This window comes from Oryctolagus cuniculus, chromosome 15 (assembly GCF_051225735.1).
Source record: "Oryctolagus cuniculus isolate XC-2025 breed Fujian yellow rabbit chromosome 15, ASM5122573v1, whole genome shotgun sequence".
NCBI lineage: Eukaryota > Metazoa > Chordata > Mammalia > Lagomorpha > Leporidae > Oryctolagus > Oryctolagus cuniculus.
Window position 1 is genome coordinate 36,456,409 of NC_142881.1, and position 25,265 is coordinate 36,481,673.

General features: G+C 45.2%; 1 protein-coding gene across 20 annotated transcripts in view; it reads right to left on the reverse strand.

Moving 5' to 3' along the window:
- The window catches only part of PLCE1 (phospholipase C epsilon 1), a 311,578-nt gene that overhangs the window by 205,615 nt on the left and 80,698 nt on the right, over nt 1-25,265 (reverse strand). The window lies entirely within an intron of this gene.

Consider the following 25,265-nt stretch of genomic DNA (forward strand, 5'->3'; position numbering starts at 1 on the left):
CAGACACACAGACACCAACTGGACAGAAAACATCTACTTTTTGCCACACATTCATTCTACAAAGCAGGTCAAAAAGCAGATTGTCACAAAGCAAGATATATTTTCCCATAGGAAAAATTTTATGATTAGCAATTGTGTTCCTAACAAGGCCTCACATAAATCAGCTATGACCAACAACAGGTCATGAAAACAAAACTGCACTAGCCACCAACTTCTATAAACGTTTAAAATAATAAACTTATTATTCAAGCACTATGACATGCCAAAATTACATTTTACCCATTGATCATTGTACGGTCACCTGAAAGGCAATTGCATACTATCCATTAAAATTGAACATATGCACCTTCTTCGATTTGCTTCTAGAAATGCTTCCTGTAGGAAAGCTGGCTCCATTTTTTTTTCCAGAATCAACTGTAACTGTATGGTTCTGAGGGGCTCTCCAGCAGCCTGCCTCTGCACCCCCGCGCCCATCCTCACCCCCACCCCCACCCTGGCCAGCTCCTCCTCCCAGGCCCTGCTCCTCCTCCAGGGAGCGAGTGCAGCCTGGGGCTCTGAGGACAATCCTGCTCCCTGTCAGGAGGAATTTAAGGAGCTTTAGTTCTCGGGAGCAGGCTCCACAATGTCTAGTCAACTGCATTTCTGCTTTCACTCCCATCTCAGGCTGGGAATTCGCCTTCCACAGCCTTCTTGTGACCAGCACTGCTGGTGCCTCGGTCCTTGTGAGCCTTGTCACTTGCCAGGCTGTCCTCACTCCACCTCTGCTCACAAAGAGCAGAGTTCCCATTGATTCCCACCCCGTGGCTGGACAGAACCTTACTACCTACCGCCATGCCTTCCTGAAACCAGACACCTCTCGGGAAACAAGTCTTTCGTGAATGAGTGAGCACATTCCTCGATTTCTAAATACTCCATTCCTGTGGACAACTGATCAGCTACTGCTACCTTGTGTTGGGTCTCTCAGGGGAGTGGGCCTTAGAGAAGTATCAGTGAATGAATCTAAAACAATGGTTCTCAGAGTGACTGCTCCCCCCCCCCCCAGGGGACAAATGGCAATGTGTGTAGCCAGAAAGGGACATCTTCTGTCTGCTGGTTCATTTCCCAAATGGCTACAACAGTCAGGGTTGGGCCAGGACAAAGCTGGGAGCCAGGAACTCTATCCATGTTTTCACATGGTTGGCAGGAACTCAAGGACTGGGGCCATCATCATCTGCTGCTTCCCAGGTGCATGAGCAGGAAACTAGATAGGAAGTGGAGCAGGACTCAAAGTGGCACTCTGATACGGGATGAGGGTGACTTGGGCAGTGACTGAATGCCCGCCCCAGCGTGGGAACATTTTTGTTGTCATGGTTGCAGACATGATACTGGCATTTTATGTGCTATGGCCTGACCAGCTCAGGGTATCACTGTTCTAGAGAAATCCAAAGAACCTTTCATAGCAGTAGAAATCCAAACTGAAAATTGGCAACTGAGAAAGATAATGCTTCCCATCCACTCATCAAAATTCACAATTATAAAAAGCTAGAAAATAAAGCAGAAGATCACTTGTAAAAAAAAAAAAAACACTATCACTGCACATATTTGCATAGTTGTGATACCATTATATACATTTTTTTAAAAGATTTTATTTTTATTTATTTGAAAGGCAGAGTTAGAGAGAAAGACAGGGAGAGACAGAGAAAGATATTCCATCTGTTGGTTCAGGACCCAAATGGCCACAACAGCCAGGGCTAGGCCAGACTGAAGCCAGGAGCCAAGAGCTTCTTCTGGGTCTCCCAGATGGGCGCACAGGCCCGAGGACCTAGTTCATCCTCTGCTGCTTTCCCAGGCACACAAGCAGGGAGCTGGATTGGAAGTGGAGCAGCTGGGACTCAAACCGGTGCCCATATGGGATGCCAGCAATGCAGGTGGCAGTCTAACCCATTATGCCACAATGCTGGCCCTCGTTATATAGTTAAAATCCGCTTTCTCTATATAATGTGTTCATCAAGCCTTTCTCCATGTTACTAAAAGTCTTTAGAGTTCACTTTGATCCCTATGTAAGGGACTTTCCAATGATCCTTAAGAACTCTTTTGTTAGCGTAACTATAAGTTGCTTCTAGGTTTTTAGCCATTGTAACATATGTGTGCCTAAGGCTTTTTCTGCAGGGGTGGTTATTTCCTTGATGACCTTTAGAAAAGATCTATAACCCCTGATAGCATCTTTTTTACAAAATTTTATTTATTCATTTATTTGAAAGGCAGAGTTACACAGAGGCAGAGAGGCAGAGAGGCAGAGAGAGAGAGAGAGTCAGTCTTCTACCCACTGGTTCACTCCCCAGATGGCCAGGAGCTGGGCTGACTGAAGTCAGGAGCCAGGAGGTTCTTCCAGCTCTCCCATGTGGGTGATGGAGCCCAAGGACTTGGGCCATCTTCCACTGCTTTTCCAGGCCGTAGCAGAGAGCTGGATTGGAAATGGAGCAGCTGGGACTCAAACTGGCACCCATATCGGATGCCGGCACTGCAGGCGGTGGCTTTATCTGCTACACCACAGCACCAGCCCCCCCTTGATAGCATCTTAATAGGAAAAAGTGATTTGCCAAAAGGATTCTAACATTTTTCAAAGCCAATGAAACATATCTTTGGAGCCCAGCTCTGCTTAGCTCAGGTGTAAACACACACAATCAACCTGTAACCTGCTCAGTTTGAGAAACGTCAAAGGAGTTTGGGAAGGGGGAGGCGGGGGGAGGGGGTCCATCCCAGAACTTTCTGAATAGAGCATTGCAGTGGATCATGAGAACAAGAACAAAGGTCTTGTGGTTTTTGGCACCGAGACACAAAATACGTTCTTAAGATGGCAGGATTTACTGGTGGCAGAGACAGAAAATTTCATTTAGAATGTCTTTCTTATAAGCACAACGTCCATTTTCTGTTTGTTAAAGCAGTTGCTTTGTTGTTGTTCTATTTCACTGTTTTCTTGTTTTTTTTTCTTTTTCTCTATACTCTACATATTTCTTTAGACATTTGACATTGCAAGATATTTGACAAACACCTCAATAGCTGTTCATTAGGATAAATCCAGAACACTTTGAAAGAATAGGTCAAAAAATAAAGTTTTTGCTCGTTAACAGCCAGGTGGTTTTCTTATGTTTCAGTAAATGATTACAGTGTAGCTACAAAGGAGTAGAAGTAAAAATCTTACTTTCTTCCAGCTCCCAGATTCACAGGGAACACCACAAATTTATATGAATTAAAGCAAAATAATACAGCCCGATGTGTAAACTCAAAATTAATAGAGAATGGTAGGAAGGTGGAAATCGGTGGATCTGGGTTTTTGCTTGTCTGTGCCACTAGTAAAACCATGGCTTGGGGCAAGTCACTGACATTTCAGTATTTCAGCTGCAGAAAAGGAAGAATACCAAACATGAAACAACACATGGAGGCTCCTTTTTGTATTCTTGTTAAACTTTTTTAGTATAAAGATAATAGATTTCATAGGTACAGGTTTTTTTGTTTGTTTGTTTTGACAGGCAGAGTTAGACGGTGAGAGAGAGACAGAGTGAAAGGTCTTCCTTCTGTTGGTTCACCCTCCAAATGGCTGCTACAGCCTGTGCGCTGAGCTGATTTGAAGCCAGGAGCCAGGTGCTTGGGCCATCCTCCACTGCCTTCCCAGGCCACAGCTGAGAGCTGGACGAGGAGAGGAGCAACCGGGACAGAACCAGTGCCCCAACCAGGACTAGAACCCGGAGAGCTGGCACCGCAGGCAGAGGATTAGCCTAGTGGTGGCGGCCTCATGGGTACAGTTCTAAGAAGAAAACCATACTTCCCTCCCCCCTCAATCTCCCTCATTTATGCCTTTTTTCCTTTAATTTTTGCAAAGACTAATTTCACCACTCTATAATCACAGGCTCAACTCAGCACTCACCATAATATTCAAAGAGTAAAAAGTAGGAAGATGACAGTTCCACAACATTATAAATAAGGGCTAAAAACAACAATATCACAAGATGTCCATTTCATTCCTATACCACCTTTTTATATTCTATATTAACTGCAACATATCAGAGAAAACATATATTTGTCTTTTGGGGACTGGCTTATTTCACTATGCAAAATGGTTTCCAGTTTCATGCATTTTGTTGCAAAAAAGACAGGACTTCATTCTTTTTATAGCTGAGTCATATTCCAGAGTATATATATATACCACATTTTCTTTATCCAGTCATCAGTTGATGAACATCTAGGTTGATTTCATACCTTAGCTATTAATGAATTGAGCTGCAACACACATGGTGGTATAGATAACTCTTTCATATGCTGATTTCATTTCATTTGTCAATTCCTAGGAGTGGGATGGTTGGGTAATATGATAGATATATTTTCACATTTCTGAGGAATCTCCATATCGTCTTCCATAATGGTTGTACTAGTTTACATTCCCACTAATAGTGGATTAGGGTACCTTTTTCTCATATCTTTGCCAGCAATTATTGTTTTTTGATTTCTGGATGATAGCCATTTTGAGGTGAGGTGAAACCTCATTGTGGTTTTTATTGGCATTTTCCTCATGGGTATTGATCTTGAGCATTTTTTCATGTGTCTATTGGCCATTTGATTTTCAACCTTTCAAAAATGCCTATTCATGCCCTTTGCCCATTTCTTAACCAGATTATTGGTTTGTTGTTGAGTTTCTTGAGCTCTAGATCCTGGATATGGGTCCTTATATCAGCTGTATAGTTTGCAATTATTTTCTCCTGTCAGTTGCCTCTTCACTTTGTTAAGTGTTTCCTTTGCAGTGCAGAAGCTTCTCAGCTTGATGTAATCCCATTTGTCTATTTTTGCTTTTATTGCCTGTGCTTCTGGGGTCTTTTCCAATGACAATGTCTTGCAGAGTCTCTCAGATGTTTTCCTCTAGTAATTTGATGGCATCAGGTTGTAGATTTAGATCTTTGACCCATTTTTGAGTTCATTTTTGTATAAGGTGTAAGGTAGGAGCCTTGTTTCATTCTTCTGCATGCATAGATCCATTTTCCCCAGCACCATTTGTTGAAGAAACTTTTTTCTCCAGGGATTGATTTTAGCTCATCTGCTAAAATACTAGTTGGGTATAGATGCGTGGATTAATTTATGGGGTTTCTATTTTGTTCCATTGGTCCAAATATCTATTTTTGTGCCAACACCAGGCTGTCTTGACCTTAACTGCCCTGTAGCAAGTCTTGAAATCTGGTATTATGATGTTGCTGGCTTTTTTTTTTTTTTAGATTTATTTATTTGAAAGTCAGAGATACACAGAGAGGCAGTTAGAGACAGAGACAGAGACAGAGACAGAGAGGTTTTCCATCCACTGGTTCACTCCCCAGTTGGCTGCAATGGCTGGAACTGTGCCAATCCAAAGCCAGGAGCCAGGAGCTGCTTCCAGGTCTCCCACGCAGGTATAGGGGCCCAAGGACTTGGGCCATCTTCTACTGCTTTCCCAGGCCATAGCAGAGAGCTGGATTGGAAGTGGAGCAGCGGGGACTTGAACTGGCACCCACATGGGATGCCGGCACTGTAGGTGGTGACTTTACCCGCTACACCACAGCACTGGCCCCTGGCTTTGTTTTTGCTGTTTAATATTGCTTTAGCTATTCAGGTTCTCTTCTGTTCCCATATGAATTTTAACACCATTTTTCCTAGATCTGAGAAGAATGCCTTCGCTATTTTGATTTGCATCACTTTGAACCTGTAAATTGCTTTGGTTAGTATGGACATTTTGATGCTATTAATTCTTCCAATCCACAAAAGTGTAAGATTTTTCCATTTTTTGTCTTCTTGTCTTTCTTTCTTTAAAGCTTTGTAATTTTCATTGTAGAGATCATTCAGATCTTTCTCATCCTTGGTTAAATTTATTCCTAGGTATTTAAATTCTTTTGTAGCTATTGTGACTAATACTGATCTTACCCATTCTTTCTCAGCCATGACATTCTCTGTGTACACAAAGGCTTGTGTGTGTGTGTGTGTTGATTTTATACCCTAGAGTTTTATCAAACTCTATGAGTTCCAATAGTCTCTTAATGAAGTCTTTTGGTTCTCCCATATATAGGATCAGGTCATCTGCAAACAGGGATAACTTGACTTTGGAGGTTGCCCTTAAGAGACAAAGTACGCTCCTAAATTCAATAGCATACAAACAGGGTTGTCATTTTGGATTACTATGCATTACGTATCATGCTTTGGGATGTCAACCCAGGTACAGGCAAGGACAGAAAATCCAGTACTTATTAGTGAGCTGTAGGCCTGGAAAGACTCAGACAGATGTCTGAGTGGGGAATTAGTGGCTAAGGCATACTGTCACAGCAGAAGTTAAAAGTCCATGCAAGTCACAGAGCTGGGAACCAGGCTAACAATAATGATGGGGAGACATTAACATGATCTGATGTCAAAGGCAGCTACAACCGCTGTCACCACCATCTGCTAAGGGTTTACTATGCTGTAAGCACTCTGAGAAATGTTTTATTCACTTTATCACAGTCAATCCTCCAACAACCATTTAGGCATAGACAGAGCTTAGAAAGATGTTCAAAAAGTGCTATAAAAATCGTATGACAGGCCAGCGCCGAGGCTCAATAGGCTAATCCTCCCTCCACCTAGCAGCGCCGGCACACCGGGTTCTAGTCCCGGTCGGGGCGCCAGATTCTGTCCCGGTTGCCCCTCTTGCAGGCCAGCTCTCTGCTGTGGCCAGGGAGTGCAGTGGAGGATGGCCCAAGTGCTTGGGCCCTGCACCCCATGGGAGACCAGAAGCACCTGGCTCCTGCCGTCGGATCAGCGCGGTGCGCCGGCTGCAGTGCTCCAGCCACAGCGGCCATTGGAGGGTGAACCAACGGCAGAAGGAAGACCTTTCACTCTGTCTCTCTCACTGTCCACTCTGCCTGTCAAAAAAAAAAAAAATGTATGACAGCACAACGGCTAAGCAAAGACTCTAACTGCTGTATTCTGACTCTCAGAAGAGTGGTTAAATCAGCAGCTCAGTGACAGTGCAGAGGAGAAATAAACCTGTGGTGACACCAAGGCTGAGGCTGAGGCTCCTGGCCTGCCTGACTCTTCTTCGGGAGCTCACAGCAGGTAACACACTGAGAAGCACCGTGTGGCTCGTGAGACTGAGCCTGCCTGGGGCGGGGTCTGGTGGAGGCCAGGGAGTCCTACCAACAGGCTGTGATCTTGCTCTGTACTTGCCTCTCTCACCTGCCCTCCCCTATGCCCAGGTTCAGGGATGGTGGATGCTAGCTAACGTGTGCTATGAAAGCAATGGTGAACTTTGGCCCACAGACAACACTTATCACAGTGGGTTAGACCCACAGTCCTTCCAGTCCAGGGCTTGTCTCTAACAGTGGGGTCAAGAACTAAGGCAATGGTTTGTGGACACTAATTTTTTATAACAGGATTTTCCCCAGCCCTACTCCTCCCAAAGGAACTCACAAGAGATAAGACGTAGAGAGATTCCTTTTAAACAGAGACGCAGGAAGTTCACAATGCTCTCCTCCCACTTCTCCCCTCCCCCAAATACCTTAGTAAGCACTGTAAGCACTGTTGGACCCCTTGACCTCAACGTGAATGGCTAAGGACCCAAAGCATTCCAAGCCCCTAAGAAATCCCATACCAATCCATTGCCATGACATTCTCTAAGAAAAATCTACTTACACGGTGATCTGAAGCAGAGTTCCCCATGTGAAGTTCTATTTACTACCTTTCTCTTGGCCTACACCCACTCTCCTCTAACTTATAGGGGTATCTTCATAGTAGCTACACCAGAACTATTTATGACTTAAAAACTGCGCTCACATCCTCCTCCTCTTTCCAGACAGAACATTCCTAATCTGTTTAGTCTGCCCTCACCGTGGATGAAATGCAGTAACGTATGGAAGGCACCAAGCAAGGTGGGGGCAGGGCACAGGGAGCAGTTCAGCCAATAGGATGCTGTTATCCTGCCTTGTTTCATCTCCCAGTTTCGCCTCCCCCTATTCCTTTCTTAACCATATTCATTGCTGTGCTTTAAACAAGGGGGTCAGAATGGGGGTCATCTTTATCACAAAGTCAAATGCTGATGCCGCCAGCATGAACCCCAACTGACACCAACCATGCAAAGACGCATCCCCACAGCCAGGAGCTCCAAGTTCACCCTCCTCCTAAGTAGCCTCCAGGATCTCTTCATGTGAAGATCGCAGCAAGGAAACCTTGGTCTGTGCCTTTCCGGATGGGAGGGAGGGAGGGAGGGAGGGAGAGAGAGGAAGACGGGGGCAGGAATGGGAAGAGGAAAGTCAGGGAAGAAGAGAAAACAGGAGCCCCGGCGAGCAGGAAGGACTTGCTCAGCTGAGCAAAGGTGGGAAGAAGAGTGAAGGTCGTGCCGTAGGCAGGCACGACGAGCAGGCTGGGCTGCGAGGAGCTACTGCCCTTTACTTCCTGAATCTAAACACAGAGGGAAAGAAGTCACAGGGAACTGCGAGACACCTTGCGTGAGGGTAAAGTGACACAACTGTTTGGAATGACCACTTATCACCATTGTAAGTGTGTATACCGTGAGACTCAGCAATCCTGTTTTTAAAAGTGTAAAATTTTGAAATATTTAATATTGCACAAGTGGAAGTCCAAAGATAGTAACTCCAGCATTGATCTTAAGAGGAACACTGGGGCCAGCGCCGTGGCTCACTAGGCTAATCCTCCGCCTTGCGGCGCTGGCACACCAGGTTCTAGTCCCGGTCGGGGTGCCGGATTCTGTCCCGGTTGCCCCTCTTCCAGGCCAGCTCTCTGCTGTGGCCAGGGAGTGCAGTGGAGGATGGCCCAGGTACTTGGGCCCTGCACCCCATGGGAGACCAGGATAAGTACCTGGCTCCTGCCTTCAGATCAGCACGGTGTGCCAGCGGCTGCGGCGGCCATTGGAGGGTGAACCAACAGCAAAGGAAGACCTTTCTCTCTGTCTCTCTCTCTCTCACTGTCCACTCTGCCTGTCAAAAAAATTAAAATTAAAATTAAAATTAAAAAAAAATAAAAAAAGAGGAACACCGGGGGAATGGCCTGTGTGCTCATGGTGTCTCCAGACACTGAGCTATCAGACAACACTGAAAAAGGAGGGAGTGATTTAGGTACTGACAGCAAGTCAAAAAGGAAAGTTTTAACATGCATAATGTTAGTTGTAAAATTGTATAACTGCTCATGTAAACATAAGAAAATCATCTGGAAGCACACACATGGATTCTCTGGATCCTTTTCAGAGGGAGGAAAATTGTCACTTTACTTTATACACTTCTGGATTGTTTGCATTTGCATCTAAAAATAAATTAATAGGAGGGCTAGCCATGGCACCAGGGCTCTGGATATGGCCTCTGGAATGATATTCCCTTGTGTTTAACTCCCAGCTCCGCCTTGTCCTAGAAGTGTGACCTTACAGTGGTAACTTAATCTCTCTATGGCTCAGTTTCTTCATTCCTAAAATAGTCATAATGATAATGCCAGTCTCATAGGGTTGTTAATGAAATGATTTCATCCTCATAAGGAGGTTAGACAAAGCCTGGTATAAGCACACATGAATTGAATATTTATTAGTAAATAATAAATTGTGAGCCTATAAAAGAATAACTTTTAATCAGTAGAGGACTGAAGGGAGAAGGTGAGCAGAATGGGAAAAGATCAGTGCTAGATGGTGAAAAGCCTTGAACACCAAATAAAAGTGAACATTCGTTCATTCAGTGGGAAATGAAGAGCCAGCCTTTTCACTGAACAGATGTCTACCGAGTGCCTTCTCTGTGCCAGAGACCATTCTAGGTGGTTGGGATACATCAGCAAATGAAGTGGACAATGACAGCAAGGTAACGAAGACTGGCTTTGAGGGCGTGATGGTATGTGTTTTAAAGTACTTTGTTTGCCATCTCACTCCTGGGAATTTATCCAAAGGAAATGAAATCAGCATGAAAGAGTTATCAGTACACCCATGTTTATTACAGCACAATTCACAGTAGCTAAGATATGGAATCAACTCAGACGTTCATCAACTGAAGATTGGATAAAGAAATTATGGGATATGTACACCATGGAATACTACACAGTGGCAAAAAAGAGAGAAATCCTGTTGTTTGCAACAAAATGGATGCAACTAGAAACCATTGTACTTAATGAAATAAGCCAGTCCCCAAAAGATAAACACCTTATGTTCTCCCTGATCTGAGGTAACTAGTAGGTAATCTATAGAAGTGAAATTGACACTTTGAAATGGGAGAAATTTTGAACAGCCTTTGTGTCAACTGTTGAGAAACAGTTATCTTCTCCTCATACTATTTGTTGAACTATTTACTTACTGCAGGGTTAATCTTATGTGCATAAAGCTAACTAAAAATAGATCTTTATAGAAAATAAGAATGGGAATAGGAGAGGGAGGAGGAAGCAGGGTGGGAGTGCAGGTGGGAAGAATCACTATGTTCCTAAATTTGTTTCTATGAAATGCACGAACTTTGTACACCTTAAATAAAAGGTTTCTAGGTAAGAAAAAGAAGGAGGAGGAGGAGGAAGGAGGAAATAAGAATGAAAAAGGAAGGAGAAGAGTTTTGTTTGTATGTTTGGGGAGAGTATCAGGTAGAATGAGAGCTGTCAGTGCTCTGTTGGATGTGTGGTAGAGTGGGCCCAATGCACAAAGGGAATCCAGGCCTGAATTCTGGAAAAGTCCAAGGCCTGAGACAACAGACAGGAGAACCCTGGGGTCTGTGTGATGGCTGAGCCTGGAGAAGGAAGTGAGCACTCAGAGCACTGTTCAGAGCTCAGCTGGCCAGGCGTTGGCACCCTGGTCTAGCCCCATGTTCCCTACCACTGACCAGGGGGCCCTGGAGAAATGAACTTCTCAGAGCCTCTCATGAAAAGAGGGGGGTCATTCCTGATGAACTCCAGACCTCTGTCAGCACTCACATCTTACGGTTTTCATGTCATCACTATGAAGAAAATGAAAGGGCTTTCCTTCGCCATTACCAACATGGTATATTCCAGAGTCAAAAGAGAAACCATTAAAACAGGACTCGGACGTGCAGGATAACATATGAGAACACTGTTTACGTTTGCTTCCCTTTTGAGAAAGTGCATGTTGAATTTTAAGCCTGATGTACGTGTCAAGGTCTGAAAATAGGTCACTCGGCTCATTTCATTGCATACGTGCAGCTGTTCTGAAGTACTAACCACACTTGTCTAGTAAAACCTCCACTGCGCTATAAGGAATCGGAGCATTCATCTGGCCCTTATTTTTAGAGTGAGAGGTCAAATGTACAAGAGGTGAAGTGCACTGGACTCCACTGTGCCAGATGCAGATGACGGGGTGGGGACAGGGCTGGAGGCCAATTACAAATCATAATATTCTCATTTTGTGGGTATTTAAATTAGATGGCTTAGACTATCAAAAGAAATTCATCACGGCATATCAAAGTGGCAAACAGAAGCCGCACAGGGCCATATTTCATTTGTTCATTCATGTGACAAATCACTCCCACAAAATAAATCACCAAAATAAACAGGCTCTGACTCATTTTCCATTGCTCCCCATGGTTAAGTTCCCCCCCAACCTCCACCCCCGCCTGCCCCGGGTCACGGAATACGTGAACTTCAGGCTTACTCTCTGTGTGAGAAAATTCCTGCAGAAAGATAACCAACTTTTATGGTAGAAGAAATTGCAACTCCTTACTACCTGCAAATGATGTACATGGAAGCCAGGCTACCTGATTCCTGCCCCCATTTCTACCACCCCCAGCTATGTGACAAGTCACTGAGCCCCGTCTGCCTCAGTTCCCCTCTCCTGGAGCTGCGATAAGAATGTTACTATTTGTACACTGTTTTCAGCAGTGCCTGCTGTACAGTAAGCATTAAATATGTGTTTAGCAAATAAATCTTAGTTGCTAGAGGCAACACAAGGCAGCCAAGAGCAGTTGCCCATTGGTTTTCTCGAGGGATACTTTCCTTGCTGCTCATCTTCCTCAATGTAAAACCATACACTAGACAAGAGATGGACCAACAGCCCTTTCTTTTTATTCAGGAAGAGCCAAGAATAATTTATACTTAGGAAAAAAAAAAAAAACAAACTCCTGTAAGGATTGCTGAAATCCAAATGACCCTTGTCTTCAAACAGAGATTCAAATTTGTTGGTAGAGATACAATTAGAATAGCTGGCACGGTGCCCACCAGCCCTGGAGTCTGTCATTTCAACCAACTGTTTGCTTCAGTTATTTGAACCCACTATATTCTTAGCTGCACGTTTTGCTGTGTGTGTGTGTGCGTGTGTGTGTGTGTGTGTGTGCGTGTGCATGGATGTATGTACACGGCGGCGGGGACAGTCTAGGAAGAGGAAAGATGCTCAGGGTTGAGTCCGTTTGGCTGCAACACTTAAGAGTTGTTATCTACAACAGATTTCCTGAGCCTCAACTACTGCAGTTGAAAAATGGTGTTGATGTTAATCTGGAAGAAAGGAAGAGTCTTAACAAGCGGCCTTTAATTTTTTTTTTCTTTCCTTATTTTTGAAAGGCAGACAGAGACAGAGACATTCCATCTGCTAGTTCACTCTGCAAATGCCTGCAACAGCCAGGGCTGGGCCAGGCCAAAGCAAAGCGCCTAGAACTCAATCCGGATTTCCTATGTGGGTGGCAGGGATCCAAGTACAGCTGAGTTATCACCCATTGCTTCCCAGGGTGTGCACCAGCAGGAAGTCAGGATGGAAGTGGAGCCTGGGCACTCCAGTGTGGAATGCACGCGTCCCAGGCAGCACCTTAACCGCTGTGCCAAATGCCTGTTCCTTGACAAGCGATCTTCTGTTCACGATCTGGTACAGACTTGTGCACAGGGTGTCTGGGAGCACAAGCAAATGAGAGCACAGACATTGATTTGGGCCCCAGTTCAAGGGCCAGCTTTACCAACAACTTCTAACCTTGAGAAAAGTATCTGAACTCTTGAGCCTGTTCATCTACCTTTAAGATGGTGCTAAAGACAATAAGAGCATCTGTCTTCCCGGATGGTTGTGAGGAATCAATGAGAACATGCAAAAACTGAGTACACGCTTGCCAGCGCCCATGCGACACAGTTCCCAATAGCAGCTGTTCCTGTCTCCTAGTGCCCCAGGAAGACCTCAGGGTGTATTTCTCTTTGGATTCTGATGGGCAGTTTATTAGCCAGTTTTTATGCTGGCTTTTAACATCTCCAGTGAGAACTCTTTTAAGACATGCCATCTGCCTCCTCTACAGTTTTTCTTCTTCACTTTTATTTCTTAATTTCAAAACAAAGCAGCTATTTTAAAGCATGTATGAGTGGTTACCTATTATTCATCAGAAGAGATTCCAAGGCTTTTTGTAGGAAGGATTTCATGTCAGGATGCTTTGGGCTAAGAGCTGCCTGTCCTGTTCTTTCTTCTCCTGGACAGCCTAGGGAATGAGCAGGGCTTCTCATACCTCCCACTGAGGGGCTGGGTGAGGAGTTGGAAGTGCAGCCCAGGGCATGGAGGATCCGGTCGGAGGCCCAGTGGGTGGAGCTGGTGTACCAGCGCTGGACTTGCCCCTTTCAGTACCCAGAAACATGGCCTTGGACAGGTTGCTTAAACACACTGGTCTGGTCTGTTTTCATTTGTGACATGAGAGGGCATGAAAGAGGAGGAGACTCTATGCAGGACGACCAACGAGCAAATTGCTGTTGACCTTCACTAGTGATCAAGGAAGTGCAAGTTAAAGGGGGTACATTGATTAAAGTGATAATGCTGCACCTTGTGCTTTCGCATTACTGAAAGCATGGCAGATCTGTACAACACAATTCCTACTGGGCTCAGGAAAGAGAAGGACATAGATTTGGTTATAAGTCCTCATCTCTGCAAGTCACTAATTTCAAGGTTCCACCTTTTTGAGACTCACTGGAATTTGAGGTAAAATGAGGATAAAGAAACAATGCCCACTAGACAGGCTGCTCATGGGGCTGGGGCAGCAGGGAGTAAACGGACCTGGCGGAGTGTTTGGCATGGAACACATGCCCACTGTTGCTATTGTGACGACGATGACAATGAGGAGGAGGATGTTGCCTGATACAGTGCATCTGGCCCAGATGCACAGATTAGCTCTTCTAATACCCCGGGGGAGAAAACCCGCTCTCCTCTCCATTCCTGGATTCCGTGCCAGACTCTGATTTCTGCTTATCTGTGTCCCAGCTGCACCAGTTGCCAAGTGGTTCAGTCCCAGGGCCCTTGCCATGTCCAGAGGACTCTGGACGTGTGTTGCCCACAAACAGCTATGACAGACCCACCAGCCCACGGGCATGCGCTCTGCTCCACAAAGGGCCTTCCAGTGCCTCCAACACCTGCTCCCCACCCTGCATCCAGCCAGCCTCTCCTGACTCAAGTCTGCATCCACTATTACCCTACCACATCTTCCTGTGCCAGTCACAGCTGCCAGGGATTTTTTTTTTTTTTGCAGTAAAATAAGTTTTTCTTTTAATTCCATTTTCCGTGAACTTTCTGAAGTCCCCTTGTATTCCCCGAGTCACCGCCCTGTCCCAGGGGAGGCTCTAGCACTTGTAGCCAAACATCCATCTGCCTCTAAGGCAGTTTCTCCTCTTCCGCAGAGTCCTCCTGTGATTCATTCCTTGTTTGTTGAAAACGCGAGGCCAGCATTGACCAGGGTTGCATAAAGCTTTTATCGACTCAATATCCAAGATGCCTCTCGAGTGTTTCTTTGAATTCTTTCTCAATATCAGGTTCTGTCTCTGCTCCTATTTGCAACCTAATAAGGACTCAAATCTGTTTTCTGGAGTTACTTGATGTTTTTCCCCCCCTCGGCTTTAAAAATAATTTCAGACAGCCCTAGAGCTAAGGAACTCAAAGGAACTCGGTTCATTCATGAGGAAACGGAGGCCCCATGGGGCAAGTGGCACAGGGCGAGGCACTGGGGGACAGACTGCAGGAGCTGCTCCTTCGGCCGCCCCATTTCCTCACCACGCCAGGGCAAGGTTCTTACAGGGACTGCACTTCCCGTCTGCAGAGTTCTGGGGCACTTGGTGGCTCTCCCCATAGGGTCCCCAAATGATCACAGGAGCCGTTTGCTCTCCCTGGTCAGTAAGGCTGAGTCGCTCTCAGTCCTCAGATGCTTTCTCCAGGAAGCCCGAGGTCCACGGGTCCCCTGGCACATCCTCCTGGGGCAGGGCCGCCTGCCAATCTCACCACAGACCCTTCCTTCCCATGTGTCTCCATGTCCCTAGTGGGCGGCAGGAAGAGCAGACACAATGAACTCACAGCAGAGTATTAGTGAGCTGCAAAATCTGCCCTACTACGGAGATGCAGGCACCAGGCACTGGGAACCAGAAGAAGGGAAGAGTCCCAAGGACGGGCAAGATCCCAAGGACAAATGACTTTATCATTTTAAACCACGTACCCCTCCTCTACAGTTTTCAAGAAATTGGGAATAAGCTTCTTAACCCAGGAAATGTGAGGAGCAAAAGCTATCGGCTGGCCCAGATGAGCTTATCCAAGCTCTCTACTCTTGATTCTCACCAGGGACCCATTGCTGAGAAGGACTGGGCCCTTGAGAGCATCCTTGCCCTGTTGCTTTGGCACTGTGGCCTGCTCCCGCGGGGCCCCAGGGTGCCAGCTGCCCTTCAGTGGAGTGAGGAAGAGGGAGGCGGCAACCCCAACAGGAACAGGGAGGGCACGGGGAGGTGGGACAGGGATCGCTCAATTCTTGACTTCTCTGGGTTCCACCCTGGGTGTTTCTGCCACTACCTTTCTCTGTATTGTCTCACAGAATCCTCCGAACAAGATGTGGAGTCCTCTGTGAGCTCCACCTTCCCTGGGAAGAAGCAATGTGATACACAGAAGTGCGCTCAGACCCAGAACTGGCCCGCGTGGTGCTCAGACTCAACCTGAGTCCCCCCACCCACCCACCCAATCAGGGCCTCTTCTAGTCACTTCCCACACAGCCTTCCTAAGGGGCGGGGTGCAGCATGTGCTCTCCCCGACCCTGTAAACACACACATGTGTCAGCGGGACAACTGAGAAGTTAAAGTGGGTATTTCTAACAATCCCTCTGACAGCCAAAGACCCACTGGATCCCACAATAAAGTCTTCAATGCAAGTTAACGTCTCTATTTTCCATATTTCTTCTGTGTTTAAGAATGATCTGCACCATTTAATATTTCACAGGATAGTCCAATAGTAAAAAAAACTGTTTCATAACAACCATGAAAAAAAAAACATTGATTACTTTCTATCTGCAGAGTATACTTTGTCTTAGTTTTCATGATAAGTCTGTAAAGTAGATATAATGTCTCTTTATAAACAAGGATAGTGGGTCTTACTGACCCTACTTTGAAAAATTAATATATTCTAGCAATTTAGAGAATGAGCTCTGAGCTCTAAATTACTCTTCCTGGGGTTCAAATCCTAATTTTCTAAGCCTCAGCTTTGTGATCTATAAAGTAGAGTTGCCAAGAGGCTTAAAATGATGTAATACACATATAGTACTCAGCACTAGAACAGCACGCTGTAAGGTGCAGGTGACTGTGGATAACGATATTATAGGGAAGGAGCAGTCCTTACAGTCAGCTCCCAGCTGCCTGGCTCTGAGGCCAAGCTGCCTACGTTTCCTGTATTCCTGAAGCAGGCAGAGTTTTTTCTTCCCTATTTTGAAGATGAGGAATTAGGTTCAGAACTGTGAAGCAGTGTGTGCGTGATCAAACAGCTGTTAACTGTCAAGGCTGGAGTTTGTGCCAAGTGTGGCTGGACTTCCCAACACCCTGCTGCCTGTGTTCATCTGTTAGTTTCATGCAATTTTCTTCCTTTCAACTGCACGATAAGCTCCTTAGAGCCAAGCCAAGGCACTTGCACTTCCTTCGCGTTCCCCAAACGGCCTGGCACAGCATCACACCGCCGGGAGGGAAAACGCTCGTCGCCCTGGCCCAGCCCGCACCCAGCGCTCTCGGCAGAACCACAGCACAGTCAGCCACGATGACTGAGAACCCGAGACAGAAGGCACACGAGAAAGATACTTCCAAAGCCACCTGACAGACGCTTGCCCAGTGTGCTCATAGGAAGGAAATTCTCAACAGTCACTCTGTGTGCTCTAAAGAGGGCTGGATGTTCCACAGGACAGTCACAGCTTCTTCTATAAGTGAGTGGCACATACAAAGAGAACAATATGTCAGAGACTAAAAGATAAGAGAAACATCAGCCAAGTGCGGTATTTAGACCTCATTCCATCCCTTTTCCAAATACCAAATATTAAAAACCACTTAGGGGACAACCGGAGAACTCTGAATGTAGACTTGTTATTAAAAAAAACAATTTGGAATTTATTTCTTTTGTATGATAAAATTATGATGTTGGTAAGTGTTGAGGCTAGCCGATGGACACACAGGGTCATTCTATTTATCTCTGTATTTTTGTGCTTATTTGAAAATGTACACAGTTTATTTTTTGTTTAAAAGGGAATGAATGGTTAAGAATGTTATACTACTATAGCTTTAATGATCAGTGTTTTTTTTTAATTTACTGTATATGGGTGAAATGGTCATCTTTCCATCTGATTACTGTTTATTGCACTTGCCTGGATTATTACTAAATGAGCTTCCTTACTTTTTACTTGTTGATCTCCTTATTTAGTGAAGCCATTGACTGTAATGTTAATTAAAAATATGTGATCTTAAAAACTAGAAAAAGAAGGCAAGGGAAGGGAGAGGTTGGGACTATCATTATATTCTTAGAATTGTAGCTATGAACCACATTACATCTGTTCTCTTTGTATTAACATTACACTAACATGAAAAAAGAATAAGGTATCAGGAAAAAAAAGGGAATGAATGGTGAATTCCCAGCAAACTGCGGTTTTATTCTGCAACTGCTCTTCTTCCAAAAGAGTTCATCTTTTTACCTTTGACAGTTCATCTTATTACCTTTGACAGTTCACCATACACCTTCCCTAATCATTTTATAGTTAAGTCAGGTTACAACTAAACTAGAAGCTCCAAAGAGGAAGGGCTTGTCTGTGCATCGCTACATCCAAGTACTTGGACTAGTGCTTGGCATATGGCTGTGGGTGCTCCATAAGCACTGGTTGAAGGAACAGATTCACTGATAAACAAACACTGGAAACCTCATGGAGTCACTTTTCCCTCTGTGCATGCCTAACTATGAGCCAAGTCCTAACCTGGTTAACACCATAGACCACAATCCCATGAGGACCAAATCTTTAAGAATTTTTGTTGGGAGAACCTACCAAAGGTTATTTGAAAATCTCTGTAAAAAAATATTCTAGAGTTTCCTTTTCCTAAATTCCAAATGAGCCTTAACTGATAGGCCAAATAGGTTGATCCTGCCCTCCAACTACATGTGAATTTGATCTAACTATCCATGTCTCTGATTCTCCATGTTTATCATCAAAGGAAGAGGGTGGTTGGGTAATCAGTGGGGTCCTTTCAGGTATAATCTTCTTAGTACTTTCTTTTACACGCGCCATAATGCCTGTGCCTGACACAGTATACTACCTAAGTGTAGAGAATCTGCCTTCAATCCTACATTCCAGCTGCTTCTCTGATGTGGACATCAGACTCACCGATATGAATCTCCTCTCTGGAACCCACCTCCTCATATTCCTTTATTCAATAAACATGTTTCTGCCAATTTCCCCCTCCCATTCCTGAAGGAGTAGCCCTTTATGATGGTAAGTGATGCAGCAACCATTCCACCTTTATTCACACTGCATACTTTCACACTTAGGGCAACCAGTCAAAGAGCCAGGTAGGGCTTATGGTTGGTTGATCATTTTGCAAAGGAGTCAACTGAATAAGAAACCCACTCAACACCAATCAGCAAGTGAAAGGCAGCGGTCCCTGGAGCCTGGATCTCCTAAATCCTGGTCTTGAATTCTTTAGGTTGGAGGCAGGCAGCAGGGCAGCATTGAGGGTGAAAAGAACTAGGCTCCCTGCCTGGGAAGCCAACTCAAGAATTTGGGGAGGAGGTGATGAAGTGAGGGCCAAATAAGGATGCACGTAGGGCACAAGAAGCCCACCGTGCACTGCTGGGGATAAAGCCTCATTTTTGGACCTGGAGGTCACACAACTCCAGACCTGCCTTGTAGCCCAAGAAGAGCCCTGATGAGCCTGGAGCAAGAGAGCTGGGTCCTGGCAAGGATTTCTGGTCTGAGGGCTCCTCTAGAAAATGCAAGTGGAAGGAACTTGGATTTCAGGTTTGACAAATGGGGAGGATCAGACCCTACCTGCTCCCCTGAGCAGCTGCACAAAGTCAGACCGGGCTCTCCTCTGGACAGGGAGGAAGACAGCAACCACTAACAAGGGTTACTGAGAGGAATTCACCGACACGGAAGTGGCTAGCATGGGGCCAATCCTCATTATTTCCTATCCCCTGCCTTTAGATTGACACTTCTTCCTCTCCTATGCATCACAACAGGTGCTCCATGTCAGTTACTACTGTTAAGGGACTAAAGGGCCCATGAGGTACAAGGGTGATCAAGGAGCCAACAGAAAAATGCATGTTGCAGAAGGGATACTGCTGTGTGAAGACACAGGTACGTCCTCTCCGAATGTGCTCATCAGTGTAGAAGCCCCAAGGAGACCTGCCACTGGGGACATAGGTCTCTGCTGGTAGAAATACAAACCAGTCTCTCTGTAGCAAGGAGGCCATTACAGAGGAAGGCAGTGCAGCAATGCAGGAGCACATTCTTGGTTAAACCGTGGCCGAGGCAGTCTGTAGGCACCAGCAAGTGGAAGCAGCTTGGAGGGCAGTCATGTGAGAAAATTTTTCTACAAACAAGTTTTGAATTTTGGCCTAATTTGATCAGATTTAGTTAATAAAGAGAGATGCTTGAGCCAATCAGAATTCTATGTATTTGGAAAATTTACCAAGCAGGGGGTTGGATGCCTACTTCTTCCCTTTTGGGACCTGAGATCCCTGGGCCTAAGCATCTCTAAGCCAACATCACCTCTCACTTGGGGATGGCTACCTGTATTTAAGCACAGCATGCAAAATGTTAGCTATTGACGGGCTGAGCATGAAACGTTGTCTCTGGGGATGTGTAAAGTTCTGTGCCAAAGAGTCTCTACGTCCCCTGGAACCAGCTGAGGCTGGTCCAGGGCCTCCTCTGCGTGGTCTCCAGGCCTGGCTGTTCCCTCCACTGGAACACCTCCTCGCCTCAACTTTGCTCCTCCAACCTTGCATCTGAGGGCTACTCACCCTCCAGGTGTCCTCTAAGAGGTGCTGATTGTCCACAGGCAGCCCCCTCTGTCAGCCAGGGTCGGGTTAAGGGGTCTTGCTAGGAAGCTCCCACATGGCCTACTTTTTCTCCATGCTAGCACCTACCATACTCCCCTGCAGCGGTTCTCAATCAGGTGATTCTGCCTCCAGGGGTCACTCAACAGTGCCTGGAAACATTCTTGTGTTGTAAGGAGGTAGGGGTGGTTGAGTGGGTAGGGGGGAGTGGGGGGTGGATGAGTGGGTAGGGGGGAGTGGGGGGGGGGTGGATGAGTGGGTAGGGGTGGGTGGGGGGGTGGGAGTGTTGGGGACTTGCGGATGGCATCCAGGGACGCTGTGAAACTTCCTGCAATGCACAGGACAGGCCCCCATAACAAAGCATTATCTTTTTTTTTTTTTTTTTTTTTTGGACAGGCAGAGTTAGACAGTGAGAGTGAGAGAGAGAGAGAGAGAGAGAGAGAGACAGAGACAGAGAAAGGTCTTCCTTCCATTGGTTCACTCCCCAAATGGCTGCTACAGCCAGCGCTGTGCCGATCCGAAGCCAGGAGCCAAGTACTTATCCTGGTCTCCCATATGGGTGCAGGGCCCAAGCACTTGGATCATCCTCCACTGCACTCCCGGGCCCCAGCAGAGAGCTGGACTGGAAGAGGAGCAACTGGGACAGAATCTAGCACCCCAACCGGGACTAGAACTGGGGTGCCGGTGCCGCAGGCAGAGGATTAGCCAAGTGAGCCGCGGTGCCGGTCCAAAGCATTATCTTAAAATGTCAATAGTGCCACAACTGAGATACCCTGCTCTACCAGGTTTACTTATTTGTCTTTGTCACCTTGGCTGTCTCATTCATACCTGGAACCCAGGTACACTGACTGGCTCATTCTAAGAGCTCAGGAAAATACCTGTTAAATGATTAAATAAACCTTCACCCCCAACTCCACATCTCTTGTTACTCCAGCTCATTTTGACCATGACCAACTCCCTGTACTGGCTCTACTCTGACTCTGGCTGGGACCCCTCACCATGCTACTGCTACAAGTAGTGTGGGTCAGGGGTGCTAGAGGATCAAAGACACTCGCAAACAGAGCACACGGCACCTAGGTTTCGAGGTTCGATGGAGTCAGGACCACCAGAGAGGGAAGGCAGCTGGGAGCAGGGCCAGACCTCCAGGCAGATGGAGCAGCAGAGCTGTGCAGTTAGGGGCTCAAAAGCTGGTTAGTGTGCAAATCCACAGGCTGCTTACTCGCTTGCTGGGGAGTGAGGATCCGTTTCTGAGGCTGTGGGAATCCTCGCCCCATTTGGTGAAGCAGCACTGTGTAGTGAACACTTTCTTGAAAGACTGAGTCACTGCCCATCTGTTGCTTGGTGCTTTTGCTACTGAGCTCACATGAATTACGAAGTGTTTATTTTACATGATTGTAAGGGGCTGGTAGTTCTCAGCAATTTCAAGAATGAAACGTCCAGAAAGACTTTCCAGGCAGTGACAAAACAGGATTTGGGAACTCAAAATCACGACCTAAAACATACCATTTGATGTTCTCTATTTTACACCTTATATATATTTATTATCATCTCTGGCCCAGGAAATGAAGCGAGCTCATCAAGCCTCAGGGGACTGCAGGACTTCTGAAGGTAAAAGTCAATTGCTTTCACTAGCAGTCCCAGGATTTCTCCCTTCAGTTCCTTTAGAACTCCTGGAAGACAGCCAAGCTGTTCCCAAGATTTATGCACATCCACTTTGTCATCTAGGTCTGGAACATTCTGTGCACCTACTCCTTCTTGATCTAGTGTGTCTGCTTCCAAAGATGATTTGAGATTGGTACTCATTTTGATCTATTTTTCTGAAAGGAGCAAAGAAAATAATTTATTATGTTTGCTGGCTCCTTTTCATGTCAACCAAGAAGTATTCCCTTCATCTACAAAGGTCCTACCGAGTGTGGGGCTGGTTCCCTCACTTTAATTACTTTAAAATGCCCTTACACTTGTTTTAATATCAATTTCTTATAGATCACTCATCAAATCATGTGTGGATCTTTTTTGTGGGCTCCCTAAGTGTGTTTTTCTGTTTTTCCAACTGAACAAACTTTGTACTTTTTTCAGAGATAACTCTTTCTTGTGAAGCGTCTACTTGAGCAGTTCTTTGTGCTATTTCTGTAAATATTGATTATTAGCTCAGATAACACAAAATCCAGAGCTACAAGGATAAAACAAATCAAGGCACATAGAGGGTTTCCCACAATGCCTGAAAGAAAAGGCTGTTGTTCTTCTTTTGTTAGGCCATGAAGGGAGGATAGGAAAAGAAATCTAGTTCTTCTCAATCACACCTGCCAAAATGACTTTTCAAATCTTGTCATATGTTGTGCTTCCCAAAAGGTGTTTGGTAGTTATACTTAAAAATTAGATGGCAAGGGATCGGCATTGTGGTGTAGTTGGTAAAGCTACTACCTGTGACTCCGGCATCCCATACAGGTGCTGGTTCAAGACCCAGCTTCTCCACTTCCAATCCAGCTCCCTGCTAATGTGCCTGGGAAAGCAGTGGAAGATGACCCAAGTGCTTGGGCCCCTGAACGCATGTAGGGGAACTGGAAGAAGCTCCTGGCTCCTGGCTTCAGTCTGGCCCAGCCCTGGCCATTGCGGCCATTTGAGGAGTGAACCAGTGGATGGAAGTTCTCTCTCTCTCTCTCTCTCTCTCTCTCTTCCTCTGAGTAACTCTTTCAAGTAAAAATAATTATTTAAAAAAATTAGATGACAAAATTCTTGAGGTTTATTGACCTTTTTCATAATCTCAATCTGTGTTTTTATTTAGTTCTCATCATGTATACATTATCTCAGTTTTCCACTCTCGAGCCTACTGTTACTCTTACATTTATTAGAACCATTAAATCACAGCGGCTCACTCACAGACACCCTGCACCTTCTACGGTGCTTCTCCTCCTCGTCTCTAAAGTCATTAGCACAGGAAATGATCATTTGTCCTAATTCCATCCCAGGGAGGTATTTTGCCAATCTACAAGCGAGTAAACACCCTCATTATTGCTAATTGGCCTGATTCCTTTTTTTTAGCTCAGCCAGTCCTATTCCAGTTTCCAGCTCAATCTCATTATCCCTGTCAGGTGGCTCCTCGCCCCTTTCTACTGCCACATTTTCATTAAGTATTGACTATTTCCACCCACTGGGCATTTCCTGAGGCATTTTTATGCTGTGGCTCCTTGGATTGCTCCACTACTCCAGCAATCTGCTTCATGATCCTGGCTTCTTGTCCTTCTTGGTCAGCTGTTTCAAGAGAGCCTTTCATTCCTGCTCTCGCGGACCTTCCATTTCCACTTCTCTCTCGGGTGCTACAGACTACAGCTATGTAAGTACAATGGACCACAGTTGGTGCTATAAGTATCTATGTATCTATCCATCTTTCTGTGGAAGAGCCCAGGATGGTGTGTGTTGAACCAACTTTGCAAGTGTTGCTTTTGCATCCCAACATTCCAGAAGCAGTTATCAAGTACTATTTCCTCTTTTTCCAAATTCTCTCTGAATACTTACCCATGGAGAAGATATTTCATGGTCTACCTCTATTTACTATGCGATTTTTTTCCGATCATATACTATTTAAGTACATAAAATAACAACAGAGCCCTTTTTAAAGAGGAAAGGATAACTCGGGGCCATTATTCCCGGATGTTGCTGGCAAGCGTTCCTCAGTTGTTTACCTGCACAATTTTCCCTCTCTCCACAGTGACAGGTACCGAGTAAGAGGAGGACACAGTAGTACAGTGACAAAACCATATTTTGTTTGGTCCTCTAAAAGTATTTGAGGACCAAAAATATTTCTTAAGTTTATATCAATATAACATGAGTGAGGTCAGATAAAACCAGCGTTTCCCACTTTTGCACTATATACTATGATTTTTTTAAAAGCTTAATTTTGAAAAGCATTCATAGCAATGGCTTGTCTAGATTTTTCAATAATAGGAAGAGAATGGACACTCAAGTATGTTCCCTTTTTAACCCTGAGGATGATTAACTTCTCGTAAAAGATAGCAGCCTCTCTCACATCTTTTCAGATTGAGCCTTAAGCCACCTTCTTATTGGTCATTCCACAAAAACAAAAACAAGAAAACACACACATATTATTATTAGCCATCCCCACTAAATGAAAACACAATGGTTAAAATGCTAGATTAAAGCAATACTAAATGCGAGAGTTTCTACTTCCAGTCTGTTTCCCAAAACACAGAGGACTATGTGAACCAACAGAACTCAGGAAACAAAAATAATGAGAGAAATGCAATGCATAGCCACGCCCTCACCCACGGAAACCATAGTGCCAGAGTCCCCTGGACTTAGGAAGATTTTATGTGGAGTGCGTGGAAGTCCCTGCACCGGCAGCCTGCCACGAGGACCGCAGACACTCTGCGCCCTCGCTGGCAGCACATGTGCCCAGGGCCCCCTTTCTACACAGTGCTGGACACAGGAAAAGTGGGCTTGGGGCTGGAAACTGACACACTTTCTCGTGTTATTAATGTTGTCATTCACCTCCCAGGGTAGTGGAGGGAATGAACACGCAACCAAAATTTTCAGTCCTGCTCCTCAGACAGCATCATCCGTGGAAGCCCTTGGAGAGGGCTATAGACACACGCGAGCAGAGCTGCGCGAGCCATTTCAAGAGTAGTCTTCATAGCTTGAATTCCTTAAACACAGCACTGTGCAATGAAGTTAGCCAAATACAGAGAAACAAAACAGTTTTCAACTTTTATTCTGGGTTATTTTTAACTCTAGATTAAAAAAATTTTTTTAAGAAAAGGAATAGATTTTGGAATTGAGTTGGTGGTAAGCAGAAAACTCCTAGTGATCTCTCCTTGAGCTAATCTTATCAAAGGTCTAATATGCTTTCATTGTTTGTGAGAAATAACCACTCAGATAAGTTGTATCATCTTTCCCACAAACTGGACATTAGCACTTATTTTTTTTTAAATAAAGCCTACCTAAAGCACCAAAAAAATAAAATACTCAAGTTGTTCATTTCAATTAGGGATAACATCAAATATGTTTCTATTTCTGAGTGTAG